General features: G+C 36.8%; 1 protein-coding gene across 1 annotated transcript in view; it reads left to right on the top strand.

Moving 5' to 3' along the window:
* gli3 (GLI family zinc finger 3) overlaps positions 1-23153 on the top strand; it is a 171654-nt gene that overhangs the window by 112447 nt on the left and 36054 nt on the right. The window lies entirely within an intron of this gene.

The following is a 23153-nucleotide window of genomic DNA, read 5'->3' as shown; positions in this document are numbered from 1 at the left end:
TCAAATAATCTGAATGGTAAAGAATGCAAAAAAAACCCCCCCAAAAAACAGCAGATATAAATCTTGACAGGCTAAATCCATGTTATCAGATCGAGGCGGTTTAAGGAGGGCGTCTGTCAGTTATTCAGTGTCACTCAATGGGCCATGACTTTCTTAATTGGCTTGAAAAGGCACACCCCCTCTCACATTTACTTGCTCACACACAACTGATTGTAAAGCTCGTTTATTAAATAAGTGTGTGTGTGTGTGTGTGTACAGTGTGTATACAGTGTATGTATATATATATATATATATACATACACGTTCATATTCTATCATTGTCCTCATGCATAGAAAGAAATGTATAAATTTGGATTCAGTGATTAATTCCCATAAGTAAAAACTGATTGCACTCTGGTGTACTGTGTTTCATTAGTGGATGAGTTGATGTGGAGGAGTCTGCCGTGTGCAGTAGCATTGGGCCCCTTCAGGGGAGTGGGTTAGAAATGTGCAGTTTCCATTAAGAACTGCTGAGCAGAGGGCCCTGGTCTCTCGCTCAGGGGGGCAGTTACAGCGTTCAACCGGCTTTACAGAACACAGCAATAAATCCTACCTGCTCTTAGCCAGAAACCCTCTCCTGCTCTCTCTGTGTCCCAAACACTCTCCATCTCTTTTTCATGCCTGCGTCTCTTAAAGAAACTCTCTTAAAGCACTGTTTATATGTATGTAATGCCAGTGAGATATTTTATGGTCTTACCACATGGAGCTGCTAAAACATTTGGTTGCTTGGAATGACGTGGCCAGACATGCTGAAAATGAATCTCTACTTCTTTTCTGACACTTAATTTATCTAATTTTGTCCTCCACAGTTGTTTATAATTTTTTATAATTGCATTTAACTATAAGGCCAAGCATTTTCCACTAATATTTGTGTTTTTCAACCGTGATTATACATTCTCCTTCCTTTTTCAAGGAGGAGCAACTCTATCAGTGCGGTCATCATTTTAGAATGCGACCAACATTTTTCATTAAACTTTCCTTCTCTGTAACACATTGCTTTACAATTGCAATCACATATTCAAACAAATATTTTGCCAAATATTTTGTTAATATTTTCAAATCCCTTCCCAGAGGAAAATCTTTTTCTTGGGGTTCTCAAATGTTTCTCCTGACATGCTTTATGAGAAACAAAAATAGAAACAAATGAGACATTATAAAATAATTGTAATATATAATAAATAATACCTCAGATTATATGGTTTTCTATTAATTTGATGGGAAAAGTCATTCATATTAAAGTCTCTGGCCTTTCATTGCTATAGAAGCCTGTTTCTCCTCAGAGTAAAAAAGAAAGAAACGAAAAACAGTGCCTTTTTTCACAATTATAATTCACAGTGTGACTTTATATCTTACAGTTATGACTTTGTTTTTCAAAAATGTATTTTAATTGTTATTAATCATTCTAATGATAATTGGTATTATTGTTGTCATTATTATTTTTACTTTTATTATTGTTTTACTCTGAGGCAGAACTCTTGGGAGGGAATATCTAAGAAGCAGGAGACTTAAATTGTCCATTTGTCCTTGATTTAATCTTACAGTTGTCTAGATTCACTTTTGTTTGGATAAGTTTTTTTTAATTTTTAAATTTTGTATTATTATTATGCAAACAAACATACTATTTACAGGTAACAAATCAAATACAAAATAACCAAGGTCAACAAAACATACATGACAGCCAACAAGATTTGTGTGTGTGTGTGTGTGTGTGTGTGTGTGTGTGTTTGTGTAAGTGTGACAGGGTGTTGGGGGTGGAAGTATATAAATAAAAGAAAGTACAACAGACATGACAATAGTAAAAATAAAATTAATAAATAAAAAATACATAATAGCAATGATAACAGTAATAATAATAATAGTAATAATAGCATTAATAACAAAAATTAGAGGATGGAGGATGAGGAAGGTGATAAGTAATAATAGTAATAGTAGCAGCAATAATATCAATGAATAAATAATAATAGTAATTAACTCAGTCAGAAATGAGGGGAAAGTTGGAGGGTGAGGAGGATGACAAATATCAATAATAATTATATTAAATAGTAATTAGTAATAGTAGCAACAATAACGATAATAAACTTATTCATCCGAGACAGGGGGTGGTTGGGGAATCAGGATAAGTTTGGATAAGTTAAAGCTGAATATATGTGTTTGTGTGTATGCACATTTATGATAGAATGTGTTTTTTAGGTCTTCTGTAGTGAAATGTGTGATGTTCTCTGCTACTCCGCTACACATTTATATATATATATATATATATATATATATATATATAGTTTCACGCACGGTTCGAGCCCCTCCCAAATGTTCACTCATGATTAAATATCAACGCACTGCTCTTGACATTTTATTAGTCGAACAAGATGGATCTACTGGTGTGACTAAAGTAGGCTATTGCAGCTTACATCCTGCATGCCTGCTTTTTACACTAAAAATTATATATATATATATATATATATATATATATATGCAGTGGGTACGGAAAGTATTCAGACCCCCTTAAATTTTTCACTCTTTGTTATATTGCAGCCATTTGCTAAAATCATAGTTCTTTTTTTTCCCTCATTAATGTACACACAGCACCCCATATTGACAGAAAAACACAGAATTGTTGACATTTTTGCAGATTTATTAAAAAAGAAAAACTGAAATATCACATGGTCCTAAGTATTCAGACCCTTTGCTGTGACACTCATATATTTAACTCGGGTGCTGTCCATTTCTTCTGATCATCCTTGAGATGGTTCTACACCTTCATTTGAGTCCAGCTGTGTTTGATTATACTGATTGGACTTGATTAGGAAAGCCACACACCTGTCTATATAAGACCTTACAGCTCACAGTGCATGTTAGAGCAAATGAGAATCATGAGGTCAAAGGAACTGCCTGAAGAGCTCAGAGACAGAATTGTGGCAAGGCACAGATCTGGCCAAGGTTACAAAAAAATTTCTGCTGCACTTAAGGTTCCTAAGAGCACAGTGGCCTCCATAATCCTTAAATGGAAGACGTTTGGGACGACCAGAACCCTTCCTAGAGCTGGCCGTCCGGCCAAACTGAGCTATCGGGGGAGAAGAGCCTTGGTGAGAGAGGTAAAGAAGAACCCAAAGATCATTGTGGCTGAGCTCCAGAGATGCAGTCGGGAGATGGGAGAAAGTTGTAGAAAGTCAACCATCACTGCAGCCCTCCACCAGTCGGGGCTTTATGGCAGAGTGGCCCGACGGAAGCCTCTCCTCAGTGCAAGACACATGAAAGCCCGCATGGAGTTTGCTAAAAAACACTTGAAGGACTCCAAGATGGTGAGAAATAAGATTCTCTGGTCTGATGAGAGCAAGATAGAACTTTTTGGCCTTAATTCTAAGCGGTATGTGTGGACAAAACCAGGCACTGCTCATCACCTGTCCAATACAGTCAGTGAAGCATGGTGGTGGCAGCATCATGCTGTGGGGGTGTTTTTCAGCTGCAGGGACAGGACGACTGGTTGCAATCGAGGGAAAGATGAATGCGGCCAAGTACAGGGATATCCTGGACGAAAAACCTTCTCCAGAGTGCTCAGGACCTCAGACTGGGCCGAAGGTTTACCTTCCAACAAGACAATGACCCTAAGCACACAGCTAAAATAACGAAGGAGTGGCTTCACAACAACTCCGTGACTGTTCTTGAATGGCCCAGCCAGAGTCCTGACTTAAACCCAATTGAGCATCTCTGGAGAGACCTAAAATGGCTGTCCACCAACGGTTTACCATCCAACCTGACAGAACTGGAGAGGATCTGCAAGGAGGAATGGCAGAGGATCCCCGAATCCAGGTGTGAAAAACTTGTTGCATCTTTCCCAAAAAGACTCATGGCTGTATTAGATCAAAAGGGTGCTTCTACTAAATACTGAGCAAAGGGTCTGAATACTTAGGACCATGTGATATTTCAGTTTTTCTTTTTTAATAAATCTGCAAAAATGTCAACAATTCTGTGTTTTTCTGTCAATATGGGGTGCTGTGTGTACATTAATGAGGAAAAAATGAACTTAAATGATTTTAGCAAATGGCTGCAATATAACAGAGTGAAAAATTTAAGGGGGTCTGAATACTTTCTGTACCCACTGTATATATATATATATATATATATATGTGTGTGGAGACGCTTTTGAGAGCAAACTTTTTTCTTTTTTTTCTTTTTTTGGTTTTTGCATCTTGTGGTCTTTTTTTTTTTTTTTTTACCCACACAGAGTCCTAAACTGAAATGTTATTTTACAATTTGAAATTCCCTCAAACATACTCATATTACACAGCCTACATCCTTCCCATGCCTTACCTCAGTCTCTTCTCTCATTTGTCCCAGCTATGTTAACTCCTGGAGGTGGTTATGTGGCAGACTGACACTATCCAGGGGTCGCGTAACCTTGTCTTTGTGTTTGGCTCTGGCCGCTGCTTTCATGCTCTGAGTCTAAAGATGGCAGCGGCTTTGAGATGAAGAAGAACTGATATATTTTCATTCTTTCTTTTTATCTTACTAAAAATGGACACTTCTCTCCTGGCCTTCTGTTTTCTCTTGCCTGAGGCACTAGAAGGGCAGGAAAGCACCAGAGTGAGTGGTTAACGTCACGTATGCTACATTCACACAGTTGACACTTGTTAAACTTCGAAAAATGCACCTCTCAAGCAGTACTATTGAATTGTAAAATATTTTATTGCTCTCTGGTATTGAAACTTTTGAGTAGTGAGCATAATGAATAGTGAGTTGAATGTACCATATGTCCCTTAAAAGGTGTATGCACCTTTAGTGCAAAAAATGTTTTGCACTATAAAATGTAACAAACACTTTAAAGACAGCTGTTTTTCTGTTTTATTTATTTTCACATTTGAAAGTCCAGTGAAATAGCTAGATTCATTCATAGCTTACTTGCCTTTGATGTATCTGTGTTTGTTTGGACTTCCTGTGTGGACTTGTTGTTTGTAGTGCCCTTATCGTAACCACTGGAATTACATTTATTTATACCAGAAAAAAAATAAAAATAAATGTTTTTACAAACAGCTTGTAGGAAGCTTTGCTTTGCAGAACATAAACATTTCCTTTAGAAGGGAATAAGATGCTGTTTAGTTTAGTTAGTTAGATGTGGAACAGAAACAAACAGAGCTAAAAGATTATGTAAATGGAGATTATTTTGAGAAGGAAAAAAATCTAAAGTTCATCAGGAACTTTGCAAATAGTATTTTACACCAGACACTACACCAATAACAGACCATGCAAATACCAACAATAATATCTTTGAAATATTGCCAAGTAACGTTGCAAACAACAATAAAATCAAAGAAGGACTTTAACTGTGCGTGAGACAAGCATACGAAAAAACAAAGAAAGCCTAAAAATAAAATCTTCCGAATGTTCAAAATGTTCTGAGGATTGTATTGTTTCCTCTTTTTTTTTCCTGATGTTTGTTATTATTTAAAATTTTATAAACTTTTTTTTTTTTTTTTAATTACCACATAGTCATGTTGACATTAACGTATATCTTCAACATTGCCTATGACCAAAAATGTAAGATATGTTTTCAGTGGACTTTCAAAATTTGCTTTGCTTCAGAAAACATGAAAATATACAGTTACAGATGGTTTCTTTTTATTATTATTTATTTAGTTGAGTTAGTTTTACATCAAACACAATGTAATTTTCGGCAGTCGAGAATGCCTTGAAGTTTTGGTTATAACACGCACACAAAATTAGCTTTGGAAAAAAAAACAGTTGAGTGCACAAAAAATCGCAAGAAATATTTCTGTATTTATATAATGACTAAAACATGATGATATACTAAAATATTATAATAAACAATATTTTATTGGTGTTTTTAATTGTAAATTTTCGTCTATTTTATATTTATTTTATGATTATATACAAATTATATTTATTTTTATTTATTTATTTAGTTTTAAACATAAAATTTTGAATGCTTTCAGGGATTTATATTTAAATATTTCTAGGGGCCATGTGAGTTAGATGTTATGTGTGTGTGTGTGTGTGTGTGTGTGTGTGTTTGTTTGTGTGTGTGTGTGTGTGTGTGTGTGTGTGTGTGTGTGTGTGTGTGTGTGTGTGTGTGTGTGTGTGTGTGTGTGCGCGCGCATGTGCGTGTGTGTACGCATTTAGGTACATGTGGGTAGCAGTGGGCATACATACACTGGGTATTTTGTCTTAAGATGAACTCAAAATAAAAAAGTTCACAAATGCTTCCAGTAGCAAATTAGATATAGACTACAAAGTAGAGATAGAAACTTACTTAATCTTCTGTCTCTCTTTCACTGTCTCAAGGCCACAGAAGGGGACAGTTTTATGGTTCTCTTGGGGACAGTGAGGTGGTCCCTGGTGGTCCTAAAGGGAGGAGACATTAATTTAGTAGAATATTCATCTCCACCCCGTTCCCCCCTCAAACCCTTTCATCTCAACCTCTTCCCTGCCCCTCATTGAGTGTGAGTGTGAAAAGAACATAAATTCACAAATAAGGGAGGACACTATTTCTCCTCTTTTGCTCAGAAATCCTCTCAACTCCCATAAAACATCCTTTCTGTTCTTGGTTACAGCTTAGATGTTCGTTTTGTCATTATCAGATATTTATGCAGAGCGGCTGATGCTCAGGCATGAGGAAGTTCAAACAGCGTGCCAGAAATTCACAAGAACATGATCTAGTACCATGGTTTCCATCCTGCAGCCAATAGTGAAGAAAGCTTGATTGTGCAGAACTGTTTTGCCCATTTTGCCATCTGATTTTACAACCATAAATAACTAGTTAGATGTTTTTAGTCTTGTCAGCTGAAGAGTTTTTTGTTGTTGTTGTTGTTGTTTTTCTTTAACGGTTTATCCTATAGATTAATATGCAGTCATTTTCTGGTTGATTTTCTTGAGAAGGGTAAACATTGTAGGTATGTAAACAGCATACGAGTATACTACTGTTACTTACTCTTTTATTATTATATAGTAAAAGGTAGTATGTTATTGTAGTTGTTGTTCAGAATAACACTAGCATGTTACTTTCACTATTGCTAGTGTAATATTTTAACTCTGCATAGTATGCAAATTTTAAGTATGTATAGAGTTTACCACATGAAATACTGTGTACCAAAATGCAGTGCACTAGACTTGACCTTCCTTTTCTACTGTTACGTACAGTATTTATTTATTTTTTTTAAAGTTACATTTATAGGCTTTAATGCCTTTATTGGATAGGACAGTAAAGAACAGACAGGAAAGCTTTGGGTGGAGAGAGGGGGGCATGATCGGCAAAGGACCTCGAGACAGGAATTGAACTCAGGTCATTGCAAGCACAGTTGCGCTGTATGTAAGCACATTAACCACAAGGCTATCATTGCCGACAACATAGGATAATTTATTTAATGCAGACAAGTTCACTTTATACATAAATTATGTAAGAAATTGTTTTTCTCCCTAAGACAACTAGATGCCAATCACTGAATTAAATTTACAATATGATGAGGCCGTTTGACAATAATGTAGCTTAATACATTGTTGCACAATATGTTTCACATAATATTTAATAATATTTATTAAAGGAATAGCTCACCCACACAGTAGAAGATAGTGGTCAAGAAAACTATTTGGTTACCAATATTCCTCAAAAAAAATTATTTATATATATATATATATATATATATATATATATATATATATATTTACACACACACATTTCTGATTGGTGATGCTGGTGAAACATAAATGTTAAAACACTATTGGCCAATATTTCTCACCTTCTGTCATGTTATCTCTTCAGCGTAATAATTATACATCATATATTCCCCACGCCCTAAGCTTTCCTCGACCCCTCTTGATATTTACTGCTCTCTCACAGGTTAGCTTTTACACTTTCTAAGCTTTTCTGTCTCTCTCTCCAAGTTTCTCTCTCTCTGTGTGTGTCTTTGTTCTTTGATCTCAGTGAAAAGATGAACATTAAAGAGCCGCTCTTTCCCCTGTCAGGGGCCCTCTCCTGCTTCCCCTCATCGTTCTCCTGTCCTCTCCTCTCTTTCACCACTCTCTCCTTCTCCTTGCTCTCCTATGGCCACTCTTTTTTCTCTCCTCTGGCTTGTCTTTTTTCTCTCACTGTCGTGCCGGAGTTTTGGCATTGTGCTCCAAGAAGAACTTGTACGCTGGTCAGAGAATTCTGGGATCTCATTCTCTCTCGCATCAGTCAAGGATCTGCTCAATTTAGGATTCCTTTGGGAAACAAAAGTCAGCTGTTAAAATAAACTGTCTAATTTTATACATTTTCTTGAGATCATTACTGTATTAACATCCATATGTTAAGAAAGATCATTATGTATTATTTTATTGGAATAAACATAAATTATATTAAACTTACCATGTAACTTTAAAAAATATATAGGCTAAATATATCCTGCAGATACCCTGTAGGTCTAAATAGTTAAATAAAATTCCTTCCTTGATATTTGTGTTTTGAAAAGGAGGACAGACTGCATAGGGCCCAGAGTTTGAAAGGGGCCCAGAAAACTCAGTGGAGGCGTGTAGCATGGGTCAAAGAAGAACACGGTACACTCGAACCAGGAGCGGTTTTAGACCCTTTTTAGATTGTCATTGACTTTTTTTGTTTGTTCAATTTGCACAAGGAAAATGGGCTGGAGATCTTACTTTTGAACTCTCAAAGTGCACCAGATTAATGCATTTAAATTTAAAATGTATAAAATATTCCCACGGGTGGGAATGCCCCCAGACCCCCCTAGAGGGAAACAGGCCCACCCATGACAGGGGTCATTAGATGCGCAGTCATTGGTGGAGAGGACACAGCCCTGAGAAGCTCCGGTGCTGATCGTACGGGTGCTGGATGAGAATTTTCCAGGCTTCTACCTGCTACCTAGCTGCTACCTGCCTGTCAAGAAACTGGTGATCCACTTGACAGACAGAGGTGGGGGTGGATAGCTGAGTTCATTTGTGCTGGAGGAGTGATGGGATTAGGGGTGTGCAGCGAAGCCAGTATTTGTATCTGTTACGATCACAAAATTATTCGTATCTGTATCTGTATTCGGATAAAACCGGAAGTAGGCGGAGCTTGAACCAAAACTTTGTACAGATATACTTGATAAGACCGTTATTATGTTCATGGTATTACAGTCTATCTTTTTTCATAGTTATCACTGAACAAATATGCTGTGTTTAACATAGATAATATTTGTGCCTCTATTGGCAACAGGACATTTTCATATTAATGTTTTGTACTCTTTTATCTGCATTATAACTCGGGTTTCGTGTAGCTTAGTTGGTAGAGCATTGCTTTATAAGATGATATGTGATCATGTGATCATAAAATCATGGGTTCGATCCCAAAGAACTCACGCGCCTTCATAAAATGTGCACTTAAAATCATGATTTTACATGATTTCTGTAAGGGGTAGGTTTAGGAGTGGTCATTCGTATGAACTAGCCACCTAGTAAAATATGTACGAATTAACGTGAGATCGGTGTAAAAAGTCCACACATTGCATTTAAGTAAACACGCATTTTGCTTGGTAATGACAGTCATACGTCATTTCATGACGACACTGTCATTATTTTTACGCACGCTAGAGGGCGCTTAACTTTAAAACCTAAATATAGGTCGTAATAAGGCACTTGCACGAACAACCTATAGGGTCGTTTTTTGTTGGAGGACAGGCTCCGAGGAAATGCATGGAAGGCAATTGCAACACTGCTATTTTATTTGCGCTTATTTCATTCATTTAGTAGGCCTATTTTAAACTAATTTACTTCACACACTTCTTACTGTGTTGTAATTTTAGAGGTTTAACAACATGATTTCCTATGGCTCACCGGTTCCTGCGCAGTTTAAAAAGTATTTTACTTAAGTAATTTTCAGGTCTGGAAAAGTAGGCTATGGAAAAAAGGGAACAGAGTATGGAAAAATATTAGTTTCGACTATTTGCCCTATTCGGTGTTCTAAAATATAAAATGAAAAATTTCTAAAAATAAATTTATCATACAAGTAGAGAGATTTCATGACAAACATTTAGTGATCATTTGAACACGACTGAATTAATTCAAGGCGCACATCTTCATTATACGCAGGACTCTTTAAACAAGTCTTTTTTATTTTTTTTTGAACTTCACTAAACAAATGTGCGTGTGCCACCCAAACCAGATAAAGATAATATATCTATATCTATATATATATATATTATATTAAGATATGCTATATACTATAATAAGATAATATATCTATATATATATATATATATATTAAGATATGCTATATACTATAATAAGATATAGTTTAAATAAATAAGCTTTCCATTGATGCATGGTTTGTTAGGATAGGACAATATTTGGCCGAGATACAACTATTTGAAAATCTGGAATCTGAGGGTGCAAAAAAATCTAAATACTGAGAAAATCACCTTTGAAGTTGTCTAAATGAAGACACTTCACGGAAGTCGTCTTCTTCTTTTTTAACGGCGGTTGGCATGGCATCCATCTGGCACGGTACACAGATGTCACTGTTCGGTACATACCTCGGTTCGGGGGTCACGGTTCGATACGATTTCGGTACAACAGAAAAAAAAGAAAAGAAAAAAAAGAAATCTACTATGCTCAGTTTATTTTCAGTTATTTTGAACAGACAGTAGTGCAAATTACAATTTTTGTACATGTAATCTGTTTTGTTTTCATTGTGAGTGTACACAAAGCAGACCTTTATACAGTGATTATTAATAAGACAATAACTGTTTATAGTTGATTCTGCTGGTATAAGGAAACAGTTGAAGTGATCGCGCCGGAGCGTACACACACACACACACACAAAACACACATCAGTTCCAGCATTGCTAACTTGACAGCTCAGTTGGTACTTTATCAAAATAAAATACAGTGAGCCAAACATCAGCGCGCGCGCCTCATTGGAACGCCTCTGAAGTACATTTACATAATAAATAATATGCACATGGTCACTGTCTAGTGAGCCTTGTTTACAAGTGCGCATTGCGCAACTCATGGCATTCGCTGTTCTTCTGCTGGCACTGGTGGTTATCAAACAGTGTTGTATTACTGCGGGCGCCCCCTTCTGGATTGGGGGTGAATTGCCTGTATTCGTCGTAAGGCTTCATGCACCGAACCGGGATGTCTGTACCATGACGGTTCGGTACGAATACATGTACCATGCCACCCCTAGTGCATTACTGTTTGTGATCATGTGATCTTCAGTTATGAGATCTTGCGATGCATTTTAAAGCAAAGTTGGGGTTTATTTTGCCTTTACATACAAACGTAAGTAGAAGAACCTAATTATATTTTTCTTTATTTTTAATAATACAAAATATTTTCGTCAGTGATAAAAAAAAAAAAAAGATCTAAGACTGTATTGTTAGCAAGTTTAAGCAAGTTTAGTTTGAAAAAGTTTAATAGTAAATAAGACACAATTAGACAGTATTTGAATAAAATAATAACAATAAGAAGAAATATTTATTTGCAACAGCTGTTGGAGCGCTGAATGCTGCAAGCACGCGCAGCGTTGTCAAGGTAACATTTTGTCCGTCATTCCCATCGCCAAGAGAGTTCAAAAGGCTTATACGAGACAGTAATGCCCTACACCCTTCAAAGAACACAATTCAAGGGCTCTGCCCTTCGAAGGGAGTAGGGCATAGGGATGCTCACTTCCATTTGGAATTCGCCCAATGATAGATGACCTTCCGCGCTGCGATGACGGGAAGAAGTTGGGGTCAAACCTTATCAAACGATTAATTTGTGTTAAAAAAAATATTAACGCGTTAAAAGTTTTAGATTAATCGCATGCGTTAACGCGTTAACGTTGACACCCCTAATATATATATATATATATATATATATATGTGTGTGTGTGTGTGTGTGTGTGTGTTAATTTTTATTGTCATATTATAATTATATAATAATTCATATTTAATAAATTATATGATAACAATCAGTATATTATTTATTTATTTATGTATTTATTTATTTGATTCTGTGTACCTCCGTATATTAAAAAAAAAAAAAAAACATTATATATAGGGCTACACAATTATGACAAAAATCATAATTGTCGATTATTCCCTTGAAATTGTAATTGTGATTATTTGAACATATGTATGCCCTTGCTTGAAGCTGCATGCCATATTTTTTATATAAAATATATATAAAAGCCTGAAAACACTCTTCCTGAACTTTTATTGCTTTTCTATAGCACTGAGCCTCAAATGTCAACTATACATTAGTTTGGTTTCTTCTTTAAACAAAAAAAAAGAAAAAGGTAAAATTATGCATGGTATAATAATGTTATACTAAAACTAAAATTAAAAATGGTTTACTAAAGCTATATATTTCATTTACAATTAAACAGACAAAACATTTTACAATACAATTTGTATTATCAGGGCTCCAGACTAACATTCAAGAGCAGTGGCACCAGCACCTGATTTGGTAGCACTGAACATGTAGCCTAATAATAATAATATTACAAGTTCTCTCTCTTAGAAATGCACATTAGAACAGGAGCTTGAGTTGGGATGCAGATGTACATTTATTTTTATTAACAAAAACAGTACAATTGTGAAAACTGTAACAGCCTTATCTTCTATACATTTTAAGTCATAACCAAAAGTACAGCACCATGGCATGATTTTTACCATGGTAAAAAGTAGCCTAACTGTATGGTTTCCATGGTGTTTGCATTGAAAAACAGTAGCCTAAAGACATTTAGTCAATTACAAACCCACATCAACTGATAGAAGAATTAACAAAATAATGTAATTATATTCCATTACTCCTTTAACATATTTACTATATTATAATAGGCTATAATAATACTCATCATGAATATCCTACTTTTCTGCCACCGTATTGTTACCGTTAGTGTTACTACAGTAAAACTATGGTAAATATGGGTGATTTGTGGATTGAAACTCAACTGGATCGTTGTTGCACTGGTTCTGCGTCAGTGTTGATGAAAATAACAGCTCCGATTTATTTGGCTTTAAACTACTTTAAATTAAAGAGACGTGATTTGTACCGGAGAACTCTGCGCTGAACTCGAGTGCTTCTTACTGGATTACACAGCATTGTTTAGTGCGTGATCGCGACTGGTCACTGTAATAAACGCATAGGCTCTAAACTCGCGCTGCGCTGTTTTCTTTTGAGGCAAGCGGTTAAAAAGTCAGTGACTACATTTACATGGACAACAATACTCCGATTTTAATACGATTAAGAGTCTACCATGTAAACATATTTTTGATGACCTTAATCCGGCTAAAGTCATAATCGAAGTAAAAAAAAAAAAATCGAATTATGTGGAGTAGGCTATTCCTATTTTAGTCGCATTATTGAAGTGCAGTACAGACATGTAAACACCTTAATCAAACTATTGCCGTCGTGTAGGAATTTGTAACGACTATCAGACAAAAATGTCTTTTATCCAGTGTATGTCAGGGATCTGGAAGGAGGATCCAATAGCAGAATGTATGACAAAGGTTTGACAAAACAGACTGATACAGGAGGGTAGTGAGGTGCACATGTAACAACATCAAGAACACAAACAATGAGACAGCTGGGGAAGACCACTGGAACAGTCTCGGACAGCAACTGGCAGATTACAATAGCAGCGGTAAACCCAGGCAGATAGCGAGGACCAAACAAGGCACTATAGAGCAGAGCGCAGATACTTGTTGACTGCCGACTCCAAAGCAGACCAAATGCCAGGCATGGAGAACCAGAGGCAGGACTCATAGGAACAGGTCAGGACAGGACCTCTAACAGAGACAAGGCTCAACAGGAACACAAGTTACTCAAAAGCAGGCAGGGGGAGAAAGCAAAATAACTAATAAAAAGGAGGGTAACAAAATAAAAATCATTACTCATTTAACCAAGACAACTAACTTAAAAGATAACAAACAAATACAAAACAAGATCAGGACAAGAACTGAATTATTATTAAAATAAAAGCAAAAACAAACAAAAATGCAAAACAAGGAGCAAGACAAGAACATGTAACCAAAAAAGGACCAACCAGACAGGGAGACAGAAACACAAACTCAGCCTCAGCCACATCCACAGGCAGAGACAAAGACAGTGACAGAAGGGGTGAGAATGACAACGAACCAGCAAAGACAATAGGGCAAGGGGCCCTATAAATAGGGAGGAAAACACACGAGGAACAGGTGAAAGCAATACACTAACAAGGACTCAACAAGCGCCAACAAGAAGGTGTGGTAAAGATGAAACAAGAAGGAGGGGCTAGAGAAGCACATGGCTGACAAAAACACTAACACAATACAACACACACAAGGCAAACAGAGTGTCAGGGCTGAACCCTGACAGTGTATTTGAGTTTGTTAAACCCCGCGCTGCAAACACCTCTTAAGCACACAGAATAATGCAAGTGGGCATTTGTAATTGTTTAATTATTTTTGTAATAGAGGCTTTGGACTATTATATAATCGTGGCATCCATAATCGTAATCGCGATTAGAAATTCGATTAATTGTGCAGCCCTAAGTATATATTATTTTATTGCTCATACGTGATTAGTGATATGAGCCAACCCCTAACCCAAAGTATTAAACTTTGGCGTAACTTTAAATAAAAAATAAAAAAGTCAATAATATTTTACTTTCATATTTATTTTATAATAATGTTATATTTTTATTTTATGTCTGTTAGGTGCTACCAGTGACCTTAAACGTCATCACTAATAAATGTAGCTAACAAAGTTTATTCTGCCTCTCTTCTTGTACCTCATATGCACGTACCTCTGACAGTGTAAGGTGATGCAAGCTAATATTTATTTTACTCTCACTACGTGTATATATTTGCCGAATGGCTGCTCTGATCATAGCAGGGAGCTGTTAATGCCAGTTTGTTTAAACTGCAAAAGTCACAACGTTAAACTCTGCTGCCAGCATAATATTAACACAGCCTGACATCATTTCCTGATGAAGAATAACGCAAGCATGTCAGTCCAACTTTGTTCATTTCAACTTTCCACTGCAAGCACAGCCTCACGAGGAGAAGAAACTGTCTTAACTGGACACGTGACAATGTGTAGAAGGAAAGAATGAGAGAGAGAACAATGAAAAAAGTGTGTGTGTTTGTGGAGGGGGGTCAGGAAATGGTTTCCATATGTGGTGCCCTCTCTCTCTCTCTCTCTCTCTCTCTCCCGCAGTCTGTTCATGATATAACCATTCAAAAGGTGGAATGCATCTTATTGCATTCTCTCTCTCTTTCTCTACATGTCAAACAGACTTCTGTCATGCTGATTTATAAGTTCACACCATACACAATATAGTGTTAAGATGCACAACCAATGCTGCTACATTTTCCATAGTTCCTAAAGGATATTTTGAAATATATATTGTATATTTAAAATATAAATTATATATATAAACCATTTCATTTCAATTTGCATGCATCCTTTCTTAAATACCTTACTCATTGTTGTCTTCCTGGTCTTTCCAATAACTATAGACTTCTTTTTTTTTTTTTTTTGTTTGTTTGTTTTTTTTTGTTTGTTTTGGAAAGAGATTAATATTTAACAATAAATTGACCAAAAGTGATAGTAAAGACATTTAGAATGTTACAAAAGGTTTCTATTTCAAATAAATTTTGTTCTATTTCACAATATTACGGTTTTCACTGTAGTGTTTTCAACCTCAAACTTTTCAATAGTATTGTATTGTATGTATCATAAATTCTTGCTGATAATTCAACACTATATATTTGTAAATTTTCTCTTTTCTCAACATTAAAATTACATTTAATTTCCCAAATGTGGCAAGAACAGTGGCCTCAAGGAGAATTACTGTCTTTCTCATTCTCTTCTGCTATCAGTACCATCCTCCATGTTAGAACTATTTAGCACAAACATAACAGTGTGATTGTTAATCAACCTGAAATGCTCTGTTACACACACACCCACACACACACACACACACACACACACACAAACACAAACATGATAGCCTCACTGAGATGAAGAAACAAGAAGCTGTTTGTCTTCCTGTACCTTCTAAAACAAGTTAAGAATGAGTGTGTAAAGTTACAAATAAAGGTACTATGAGGCATTTTGAAATGGCCAAAATCGATTTATGTGTTTGAGGGGGTGTAAATTCAGTACAGTTCATGTTAGGTTTGTTAGTTTTTTGCCACTGCTGAGGGCGATTGATTTTGTAGCAGTGTGAAAGCTACTATTGCAAATATTGATTTTGTAGTAAAGTGTCATGATAGAAGATAAATAATAATTTGAGGTCCTTTTGTCACAATAGTCATAAAAGATTTATCTTAAAACGTATGTGTGTGTGCGTACTTGTGTATTTAGTTTGGGCAATAGGGGCTTCAGAGCATTGATATGGCATGAGTATGTGTTTGTTTCTTTAGTAGTTTGCTGACATTTACTGATTATGAAGACACACTATGAGGGTGCTGTCACTCACACATGCATGCCTACTACTGGTATGGATAAGGGAGTGTGTGTTATGGGAGGAAGTATAAACATGTCTTGTAATTGTGGACGTGCAAAATGTCCCATAGTGCACAGTGAGAAGGCATAGCGATCGGTTGACTCAGACCTTCCAAAAGCTAAACACATATTCCTTAATACATGAACCTGAACGGATCTGGTGAAACCCAAAACTGGCAGATCCTTTCATCTTCAAAGTACTGTGAAGTAGAATATGACTGTATACTTGTCGTAAAGTCCTATTGCAAGCCTACTCTATACTACAGGAAGATGTTGAGCAACCTTGTAACCTTATTTATGTATAGTAGTAAGAATCATTTTGAATCATTGAATCAATGAAATAATAATCATTCTTTATTGCCCTGCTATAAAATAAGCCACCCGTAAGATTTGTATGAAGATAAATCAGTAGCTAAACCCGAGAGCTTGCTGATTTTAAAGTGAGATCTTGTCCTATTAATATTCGTATTTGTAAGTTGAAATTTACACTCACAGCTCTGATGTGAATCTCTCGATTTGCACACACAGACAATAATCAAAACACCCGTGTTTTGAATTCGAAGCTGCAAATTAATAGTTACAAATGTGTAAAATAGCATTAACATAAACAAAATGACAGACACAAATGCGACATATTTACTTTTGTACTTTACTTCAGTTTCGCTGTACAACCACAAGTCAGCACTCACAACCTCTCAGATCTGGCAGTACAACTTCAAATTTTGGCACGTTGACTTTTGCTACTCATTTCGCAATATTCCTAAAGCAAAACTCACTTGTGCACTTGTGAATGCAGACGCGAGAGAGCAGAGCCGGGGGCGGGGATGGGGTGTGAATGAAGACATTTTAATGGTTGATGCCTGACCAATCAACAGCGCCAGCCAGCGCGACTCGCCATGCAGAAAAAAAACAATATATATACTTTTTATGCATATCAGTTATTTGTAAAACACTGCAAACTATTTTCATTGAATATCCTTAACTTTTACAGGATTTTAAGCTACTATAGACTTTAAGCATTATTTGCTTTCCGTGCCTTTCTGAATACAGACACCAACCCATTCCTGCACTTCACATCCCCTGCACAGCCTAGAACATAACATTTATTTCCATGATCTGCCCTTTTCGCTGTTGTCCTCGCTTGTTTCTTCACAATACCCGCAGAACTTCTGATGATGCTGCTGTGCAGGTTTGGCTGGCATAGAACATGGGCGGGTATATGCAAATGTTGGGGGCGTAACTATTAGTGATCCCGACTGTAACGTCACAGTCGGTGTTATCTTCTGATTTGCCTATTTTTCAGTGGTCTTTTGCATTCACAAGATTTACATAAGAAGGAGGAAACAATGGTGTTTGAGACTCATGGTATGTAATTTCCATGTACAGAACTGTTATTATTCAATTGTGCCAAGGTAAATACAGTTTTCCATTCTATAGCACCTTTACTGTTTTGTTTCTCTGATATTTTCCTCTTTTTTTTAATCTGCCATCTATCTATAGTCGATCTGCTAATATCCGTCCTGTGCACTCAAATTGAGCGCTCTCTTCTCTCTATCAGTACAAGACATGTCCCATTACTGCTGATTGGCTACAAGTGTGTTTTGGGACTCGGTCAGGCACTGCGGTCAAAAGCGTTTTTCAAAAATCACTTAGTGCACGTTTAAGGAGCAGCGGGTCGGGCCGCAACTACTTAGGCTAATGTACATAGCGGAAACTCTGCTTAATCCTCTGTTTACCGATGTCGCCTTTCGTAGAGACAGCGAGGGGGACGGATCGGGTCACTTTGAATCTGGGGGGGGTCATGTCCCCCCCGTCCCTAATGCCTTCTGCGCGCCTGGTTACGAGCATGATAGAACTTAGCACTGGACAAAAAGCGGTGAGTGCGTGGATTCCAACCTAAACACCTCTGATTGGCCATTGCGTTGTAGAAATCAACAAACATGTCTGTGATTGGCTACTTTGCTCCCCTCTCTGAAAATGCATTGTAAAATCATTTGACTCTTTCCAAAGCAGAAGATACACTGGATTGTTTGCCAAATCTATTTCGTTATGCTATTATTAGGAAGAAAACAGGTCCTAGACCAGGAGTTATGGGCAGCTTTTCCATCTAAAAGCAATCAGTTAGACTATTTTACACTATGAGTTAAGACTATTATACATGCTAAACTAAAGTATTATATAGCCTTACATTAGAAACACCATTCAGAAAATGGCAACATTTTATTCACACAGCATAAAACACAGCATACTACTTTGTTTCTTTTTCTAACAAGGCAAATAAAACGATAACGCACTCACCGTCAATCTATGGAACTCCCCATGCTCTTCTCTTTCTCAAGAATAAGGTGACACATAGCAACACCGTCATTTTCTTTTCCATTCCTCATTTAATAAAACAACAAACTCATCTGCTCCTGCTGATAGAGAAATCCATTTTCTTTCTTTTTCTGTGCTTCTCACAGGCCTGGTTTCCAAATTAAATCATTGAGGGTACTTCTGAAATGAGTGAGGGTGCACTAGTCTTAATGAACATATATTTTGACATATATTTTTGACCCATCCATTGACAAATAAATGTAATCATAATGTTCATTTTTAACTAGGGCTGGGCGATAATTCGATAATGATAATTATCGCGATATAATTTTCCTCGATAAAGCGATATGAAGAATTCAATAAATGTTTGATATAATGTTTATGCGCCAAAGTGGAATAAAACAGCACACCTCATTTGAATCGCACCACACGGACCGTTTATCCGCTCGGATCAAAGTTCAAACTGCCACAGGCGAAGAACTTACCCTGCGTCTCAATGTGCATACTATCCACCCTATCTGCCCTAAATAGTATTGAAAATTACTACTATCACATAGCATTTAGGATGGATAGTCTGCACATTATACAGTATAAGATGCAGGCTTATACTTCTATTAGTGATGGAAAATTTGATTCTTTCGAGAGATTCGTTCATTTTCAGTTTGTTCACCAAAATAATTCGTTCAGATTCGTTCAGTAACCATTTCTTAAAATTACATATATACGCCAGCAGGGGGTGAAAAAGAGTGTCTTAGGCACTGATCAAACCGAACGCGTTTTTTGCAGTGAGAGGTGCCTTTTTTAAATTGTTTTCTGTTGGCAGTGAGCTTTCTGCGCGCTGTTTATGTGCCCTGGGCGCCTCGCGTTTTCGCCACCTGCTGCGCCTTGCGTTTTTGCAGGAGCTCTCTGAGCACCTGAAGTTGAAAAAAAAGCAACTATGAGCTTAGCAACATAAAAAAAAATCAGAACTAAAAAACATGTTCGTTGTGATTGGGGCCTTATGTGTTATGTCTACACTGTAAAAAAAAAAAAAAGTTGAGCGAACTTAAAAAAACATTTTTTACCAGCTTCAGCAGATTTTTGAGTTTGCTCAACTTGTTTTTGTGGGAGATTCTCAAATTTTTGTTGTATAAACTTAAAACAACAAGTTGAGAAAACTCAAAAATCTGCTGAAGTTTGTTGCCTTAAAATTTTAAGTTGGCTCAACTTTTTTTTTTTTACAGTGTAAAGTCAACAAACGTACTGTATTACTATTGTTAAAAAAAACTGATTTGGCTTTATTAAAATGTGTGCCTAATCTACTCATTAAATAAATAAAATAAGTTTCAGATGAACAAAACATAAGGTTTTCTTGCATAATTAACATTTTAATTGTTTGGTCAGACACTTACACATTCATAAATCGTGGAGTTATGTTCTGTATGTTAAATATGAATATATGTATAAACAAGCGTATGTGCACAGTACCCCAGTACCTGCTGCGCTTTGCATCCGCTTTCTGCTGATTGCTGAACGAGACTGACTCACATGCTAAATGACCAACCTACCCAGTACACATTCATTCACGAACAACATGTACTAGTTCGTTCAATTTGTTCGCGAACGAGATCTCTCTTTCGTTCAGACTCAAAAGAGCAACTCTGTCAGTGATGGGCTTTATTCGTTCAGTAGATCCAACCAATTACATGCCCCTTCACAGCCCGAACTGTAATGCTATTCGCTGACATGACGCAAATGAGACCTAACCAATACTGTCTAACCAAACCATTTCTTTCCACTCATCATGTGTCAGAGTTTCCAGTCGGGTTTGCCTGAGTTAAAACTGAAACAAGACTGCCCAACACGATGGAACTCCACATTTTATGTTACGGAGATTTCTTGATAACAAGGATGCCATCATCACCACACTTGCTCAATCTTCGAAAACATTTCTGGAATTATTGTTTTTGACAGGGTTTGCCTGCTGGGCAATACATAGGAGGGGTTTAAGGCCTTTGTAAATGCTTTGAATCCTCTGTCCTCCACAATAGAAAAAGGTTGCAGATCCAATGCAATCATCCTTGCCAGGTCCTCATCCACTCTCTGTTGTCTTAGTGGGTCAATTGGCCGAGCCACAAAATGTGTTAGGGTGGTCTGCCCTGCTCGTCGTCTTTAAATAAGGTCTGTAGTTCACACAAGCTCAAGATACTTTCACGTTTTATTCTACGACATAAAACACACCAGTTACACCCCACTCATGATGTTTTAGCTTTTAAGTTCTGGCGCTTTTATTTAGGCTTCAAAATTCATCAAAGTTATATTATTTTGTTAAGATTATCTTGATGGACAAACCATGTAAATTTCATGAACTATGATTGAACACAGAGTTTTTTTTTTTGCGATAATCCAAAAGCCTATGGAAAAATCCTATTGGCTTTTTGTCGAGGGAACCAGTTTCATGTTAACAGCTGATCCGCCTACAAAGTGACCTCATAGTTCCCCCACTCTATTGGCTCGTGGTTTAGTCATTCTTTGACAGGGCGAAACAGTCCACAGAACTACCCGGTTCACTGAGCTGCGCATGCGCTGCTAATAGTGCAGAGCTGCTGTGGAGGGAGGAATTTCAGTGAACGAGAAATATGAGTCAATGGATTACGTGAACGAGAACGATTTGTTCACCTAAAAGATTCGTTCAAAAAGAACGATTCGTTCACGAACGTAACATCACTAACTTCTATACTCTTTGCTGCACGGCGCGAGCTCACTGGCGAGAGCAAAATGCATTTACTCAGTTACGCGAGCACTAAACAGCGCTGTGAGATCCAGTGTGAAGCACTTGAATTCAGCGATGAACACAAATGACTCCGTGATTTAGATTAGTTTATAGCCAAACAGGAGAAACACTGTGTGCAACAAGACAGTCAGAAGGCTTTTCAATCTACACATCGCCATCATTTACCATGGATGTAGTAACACTCACTGCACCATGGTATTGTGGCAAAAATGTGGGATATTCACACTGAATTTTATTACAGGAGTAATAGTATATAATTATAGTGTATGTATTTGTGATTAAGCTATAGCATGTGTGCATTTATACAGAATGTTTTTAGACTGCTGTTTTTCATACAAATAGGCTAAAAACCATATAGTTATATTTTTGCCATGGTATTGAGGTGCTATATGTGTGGTTTTAATTATTTATCATGATTTAAAAGAATGTTACTATGGGAGACCATATGCTTAATTTAAAAAATAAAAAATAAATAATAAAAAAAAAACGTTCTGGCTTGAAACTTGAAAGAAATAAAGATTTGACATTTATCGTGATAATTATCAATATTGACTGATATGAAAAATTGTCGTGATTATTTTTTGGCCATATCGCCCAGCCCTATTTTTAACATTTTGTTGAGAATCCTTTGCAGGCAATGGCTGCTTTAATCTGGAACTCATGGACATTACCAGAGACTGTGTTTCCTCCTTTGTGACGCTTTGCCAGGCCTTTACTGCAGCTGACTTCAGTCGTTGTTTGTTTGTGGGTCTTTCTGCCTTTAGTTTTGTCTTCAGCAAGTGAAATGCATGCTCGATCAGGTTGAGATCAGGAGATTGACTCAGCCATTACAGAATATTCCACTTTTTTACCTTCAAAAACTCCTGGGTTGCTTTTGATGTATGATTTGGATCATAGTCCATTTGTACTATGAAGCGCCGTCCAATCAACTTTGCTGCATTTGACTGAATCTGGGTAGACAGTATATCCCTATATACTTCAGAATTATTGCAGCTGATCTGGCCTTGTTTGCACCTTGTGGTGAACCCTCTTTATTTGCTCTCTATAGTCTTCTCTTGATTGTGGACTTTGACAGTGATACACTTACCTCCTGGAGAGTCTTCTTTACTTGGCTGGATGTTGTGAAAGGGTTTTTCTTTACCATGGAGAGGTTTTAATAGTTTAGTTAACTATGACAACATTCCTTGTAGAAGAATCAATGAATTATTTTTTTTGTTTGTTTTGTTTGTTTGTTTGTTTTTTGGGACTGAAACAAAGCGACTAAATCAGATTCAATGCTGCATTGCTTGTATACAAAAGCATCTCTGCTGACTGACTTTTACCTTGCCTAAAACCCATAGGAATTATCTTGAATGGTTTTATGGCACTTCAAGAGAAAGTTTTGTTACATCCGATCTTGTTCTTCATTATGAGGAACAGGCCAAACTTTTTCATTAGTGGCTATTGAAGTAGACTCCTGAGGCTGACAGGGGAGAATTCAGAGGGGACAAGCTGTAGTGTGTAATTGGGTCCATCCGGTCCATCTGGTCCTTCAGAGAGGTCACTTGAAGTCAAAGTTCTCCAC

The sequence above is a fragment of the Onychostoma macrolepis genome, chromosome 24 (genome assembly GCF_012432095.1).
Source record: "Onychostoma macrolepis isolate SWU-2019 chromosome 24, ASM1243209v1, whole genome shotgun sequence".
NCBI lineage: Eukaryota > Metazoa > Chordata > Actinopteri > Cypriniformes > Cyprinidae > Onychostoma > Onychostoma macrolepis.
Note: the sequence above shows the minus strand (reverse complement) of the source record. Positions and strands in the feature narration are given on the sequence as shown.